Source organism: Triticum aestivum, chromosome 3B (genome assembly GCF_018294505.1).
Source record: "Triticum aestivum cultivar Chinese Spring chromosome 3B, IWGSC CS RefSeq v2.1, whole genome shotgun sequence".
Classification (NCBI taxonomy): Eukaryota; Viridiplantae; Streptophyta; class Magnoliopsida; order Poales; family Poaceae; genus Triticum; species Triticum aestivum.
In genome coordinates, this window is record NC_057801.1 from 810,216,668 (window position 1) to 810,222,541 (window position 5,874).

Genomic DNA, 5,874 nt, shown 5'->3' on the forward strand with positions numbered 1-5,874 from the left:
CTTTTCTGCTTTATTTTTTTCTTCTATTTATTTCTGAGTAGTTTTTTTGTTGTATTTAGTTTCTTTGTGAATATTTTTGCTTTATATAGTTTTTTTTCTTTTTGCATTATTTAATTTCTGCTATTTATTTTTGAGTAATTTTTTATATAGTTTTTTCTTTTCTGCTTTTTCAGAGTTCGTTTTGCTGTGATTTACTGTTTCACGGTCATTTAGCTCCCTAAAAAAATTGGTAAATGACTGAAAAACAGGTGAAGACTCATACTGAGTCCACAAATTATACACATATATAGAGTTCTGGTCCGAAACCGATGAAGACTCATATTGAGTCCACAAATTATACACATATATAGAGTTCAATGAAGACCAAATGCTTGTGATAGTTTGAAAAATAACGTATTTAAATTGTGCATCTGAACACAGAAAAAATACATTGATCAGTACCGCCTTTCAGCAAAAACGCGCTACTGCTACAGAGAAGTACATATAAAAAATACATTGATCATCAGTGATCTTTTTGTATAGAATCTATATCGTCAATAGGAATCTACCACCGATTTAAGCACCGGCGAAGACTCCTATTGCAGCCACATATCCTACACATAGAGTTCAATGAAGACCAAATGCTTGTGATAGTTTGAGAAGTAACATATTTAAGGTGGTCAAATTCTTGTTAGGGGAGCGAGGTGGGACCTGCCACAACCTCTTTAGTACCGGTTCGTGCCACGAACCGGTACTAAAGATGCTGGTGCCCGGCCAGCACCTTTAGTACCGGTGGGTGGCACGAACTGGTACTAAAGATTCACAATGAACCGGTACTAAATGTCACCTCCCGCCAAGTCATTTGAACCGTCACTAATGGACGCATTAGTGCCGGCTCATATGCAAACCGGTACTAATGTTTCTCATATTTGACCATTTTTCTACTAGTGGGGGGGGGGCATTGCTGGGGAGTGGGGACGGCGAAGGCTCGAGAAGGAGATCAGGTCGGCGACGAGGACGGGCTCTCGGGGGCGTGGCGATGCTCGGGAAGGTCCGGCCGGACGAGGAGCGAGTGGGATCGGGGATGGCGTCGAAGGCGACAACAAGGAGCGGCCGATCTCGACATAGGCAGCGATGGAGAGAAGGCCCGATGATGAGACCAAGCAGGCTCGGAGGTGACGGCGATCTCCGGCGCAGCAGCCTGGCGGCGTCGTGGTCTGGTTCGGCGTCGGGGGAGAGAATGGGGGAGATTGGGGGAATTTTTCTTAGTGCTGCTTATATAGCCCCCCCCCTTTAGTCCCGGTTGGTGGCTCCAACCGGGACTAAAGGCCCCCTTTAGTCCTGGTCCGAGCCACCAACCGGGATTAAAGGCCTGGGCTTCCCGCCCTTTGGGTTGTTGAAATCCCCCTTGGGCGTACTTGCCCCTCGGGCCTACATCCTGGCACATGTATAGTTGGGTTTCTAGTCGTATGCAGGACGTGGTGGCCTAGTAGGCGGGCATTGTTTTAATTTTTATGTTATTTTTTGCATATGTTATGTCAATTTTTTGACCTTCTTCAAATCACATTCTAATCTTTATACATACTCCAGTATGTGTAATGCACATGATTATAAAAGAATTTCAACAAAATATATGAAATTCTAAAAAATACTTTATGATATTTTTGCTATTAATTTTTTTAACAAAAAATACTTTAATTTTTTTCTTTTAAAGCGCATTGCATCCATCTGGATCTTGCGATCATCGACGACATCGGCGACATGCAACTCCAACTTCATGTTTTCCTCGTCAATTCTTTTCAATTTTTCTTTCAAATAATTAGTTTCTTTTTGAACTAAATTTAACCTCTCGATAAGAGGGTCGGTTGGAATTTCTTATTCACATACCTCCTAGACAAAAACATCTTTGTCACGCTTGTCGGCATAATTGTCTTAAGCACTAAACGAAACAAATAGTTATAAAGGATAATATACCACATCCGAATCATATATCGGATGAGAGCCGACGAGGGCGGATACCAAAACCATGGCACTATATAAAACAAAAAATAACAAAAGTAAGAAAATTATACAAGTAGCTATCTAAATCATTCAAGCAAGAATTGTTTCTTTTAAAAATATGATAAGAACTAGAGGCTCACCACGGTGGTGCCGGCGACGAGATCGGCACGGGCGATCAACGGCGGTGAGGACGGGGAAAGGGACGACACGACACCCTAGACATGTGCAAACTCTAATAAGTTAATTTGAGCTCAAATTGTGCATCTATATCAAATGAACTCCCACATACACTGCTCCACTAAAACCCACAAACCACTCTACTTCTAGAGCATTTGAAATGAGCTAAACTAGAAGTGAGTGATGAAAGGATGAAGTTGCTAACCTTTTAGAACACCTATGTAGTTGGTGCACCGCCAAACCTAGACAAATATTGAAGAAAATGTAGCTTGGAAGTCGAGCTTGGAGAGGAGAACGGCTAAGTGTGGATCGGGCATTTCATCGAACACCTCATGTGCATAGGAGGTGAGAACAGAGAAGCACATACCTCCCACATGCTGGCCGACCAAAAAACAGAGGTGTGAGCTGGAAGGGGCAAGCATATATATAGGCATCTCTTTAGTCTCGGTTGGTGTCTAGAACCAGGACTGAAGACTGACCTCTGGTCCCAGTTCCAGCCACCAACTGGGACTAAAGGGGCTGCGCTAAGAGCGAGGCCCTTTAGTCCCGGTTGGTGGCTGGAATTGGGACTAAAGGTCCGAGCCGAACCGGGACTGTTGCCTGCCGAGGCCCGGCTGACGCCGTGGCCGCTCGAACTAGGACTGATGCACACATTAGTCCCGGTTCGTAAGTCGACAAGGACTGTTGCTTTGATCTAGCTAAAACTAGAACCATGTTTTCTAATAGTGATATATGACTGGGTAAAAGGTTTCTAGTAGGATTTCATTGAGTCAAATATAGATACTTCATGAGATGTGTACACATATAATATTTAGATGTATTCTTGTACTATCCACCAATAGTCTTCTCACTCTTAGCATACCCAATCAGCCACATTGCCGACCAGTTCCTAGCCAGATATTGGGGGAGATTTGTGCATAGGACTGGTCCTGAACTCGGCCGTTGCTGTCCATCCAGGCATCATAGCCGTTGAGTCCACGGGTTCGTGCCTTCTTGACTCGTAAATGGACTGAGGCGGCGCTCGGCTTGTTTCTATCCGATGTCGAACGTCATGAGACTATAGGTAGTCCACAGGGTCCTTGCCATGATGGCATGGAGCCGGTTAGGTCTGGAATTTGTCCTGCACTGGCCTGTCATGTACTCTAGGGGGCCGGTCGGTAACGTTGACGGTTATCTCATCATCAAACTCGGGCAGTAGACGCCTGCGAGGATAGGATTTGGCCACGCTGTGGCGTCACTCCTCGAGATCTTGTTCGGCTGAGAGTACTTCAACCCACTTGCCATTTAACACATCCGTATTGTCTTGCAGCTGCTAGTGTTTGCATTTCATACTTCGAGTGGTAGTGACTCGGCGCCGCTGGAAGCATTCTTGCTTAAAGGGCTCTTCAGGGACGATATAGTCCTCGTTACTAAGGCTCTCATCTTCCTCGGACTCGGGCATATAATTGTCGCCAGCCCCTTCAAAGAGATTGTTTGGGTCTACGTCCTCGAGAATTCCATTCGGGCTGGCATGTTGCTCTGGTGAGGCTTGAGGATCCTCTCCCGGGTTGTCGGACTCGTTGGCTGTCGCGTAGCCATTATCGGTGGTGGCTTTATTTCTGCTGGGGTCCCCATTACGACCCCGTACGTGTCGACGCCGACATCTGGGCGGGTTTCTTGGGGTGTTGACCATGTACACATCATAGGTAGATGTCACAGTTCACCTATTGATGTTTACTAATGACGAAATGTTTTTGGTGGGGCCATCAGCATCTTCATCAATGTCCATGACCTCATCATAGTCTAGCATGTCGGTTAAGTCATCGACTATGGCGACTAGGTTGGTGGTGGGTGGGACGTAAATTTCCCGATCATCGGCTTTAAGTCCGATCTGATCATGAACCGAGGTCTTGCCGTCCGAGATTGACATGCTCTGGATACGGTCAAGGATCTCATTCAAGTGAGATAACTCCTCGGAGTTCATGGATTGGTTATAGGTGGGGCTAATTCGCGGTATGCCCGGCGTATAACTTAGCATGTCTTCACCGTTGTGTGGATCCAAGGATAATTCTAGATCTTGCACGAGGGTCGTTTCTAAATCCGATGTGGCTTTCGAGATGGAAATTGGACTAGCGTCCGGGCGGGGAGTCAAGGCGAGATCACCTAGGGTCACTATGCTAGGCTCCTTTGGTTGTGCCGTGGAACCTGGTCCGACGTCCTTCAAGGAGATCGGTTCCGGAGTCGAGCCTCCGATGTCTGTTGAATCCTCAACCTTGCTCGGCATCCAGCCAGATAGGATGAGCTCGCCACGGATGGAGATGTATCAAGTACATAGTTGATCTACATCGGGATTGTGAGTCATGGTCTAACTCTAGGGCTAGGTGAATGTAATTGTGTTCCCCTCTGTGGGCTAAACCCCTTGGCTTATATACATGCCAGGTAAGGCATCTAGGGTTATATGGCCAGTATCCTGAAGATCGCATGGAGGCGGCGAGGGATATCTTGGAGTATACATCAAGTCTTTGGCAGGTACAATCTTGATCTCATCCAAGCGTACAGCTTCCGGAGTCCTCTTTAATGAGAATGCGGACCCACTGACCTAGCCCGAGGACTATGGGATGACTAGGTTAGTACCCCCTAGTCCAGGACACCGTCACCTACTGTATTCGAACTTCTCCATGACTTATCTCCCCGATATAATCCATAGCATTATTAAAACAAGCACATTATGCTATAAAAACATAATCTACCTAAAACAAAATAGTCTATAATGATATGAACTAAAATCATACTTCTGTAACTCCACAAATTCTGAAAAATTAGGATAGCGTAAAGAAATTTTATCTTAATACGGTGTAAAGATTTCAGAATTTTATCACATTCGAGTAGAAAATGAAAATTCCCACATTGCGGGAAAAGTTTCTGTTTTTACACAGAATCAATTCAAGTATCATTCCAATCATCCCATAGGCTTTTCTTGGAACAAACACTAATCTTCTATTATATAATTAGCACAAGAGACAAAAAATGCGCTTTAGAAGGATTAGTTAAATCATGAATCTTTGTAAAAAAGAGAACACAATCCGATTCAAAACACAAAGACGCAACAAATGTAGCAGCACAAATGTGTGGGTCGCACTGCTAGTTAAAAGATAAGAACACAATCATTACACTAGCAATAATCATGTCATTACACCAAACCAAAAAATAAAAGTTGCAATAAAGATAAATATTGGGTTACCTCCCAATTGGCGCTGTTGTTTTTTGCCCCTAGTCTTATATTTACTAATTGGAGGCACCATACGAGGCTCCACGTTAATTCTAAAGAAACCACAATAATAACCATAGGATTGTAAAATATACGACTAGGATCAAAACATATCTATTTTGTCCAGAATACAGTCCTATAAAGGTACGGCACAAATAAAACGTGCCCATATGTAGTTTCCTAAATAAACACGCTACCTTCTACAAGAAAAAAAAAGAAACGCCCCCGTACCAACGCACGTACAAGAGTCCCCACTGCCATGTTCAAGTTTTTGTTTAAACCATCCATGTTCAAGTTGGAAACAATAGAAAATCCACTTATCTTATCCCTTCGTAATAAAGAAATAAAAAATATGCACAATTAAAAGGACCCAAGTCTCACGCTAGAAATGGAGTCCACATCACGTGCATGTACCCTTGAAAAAAAGGACATGTACAATTTATTTTTAATTTTCAGGAAACACGTAAAAA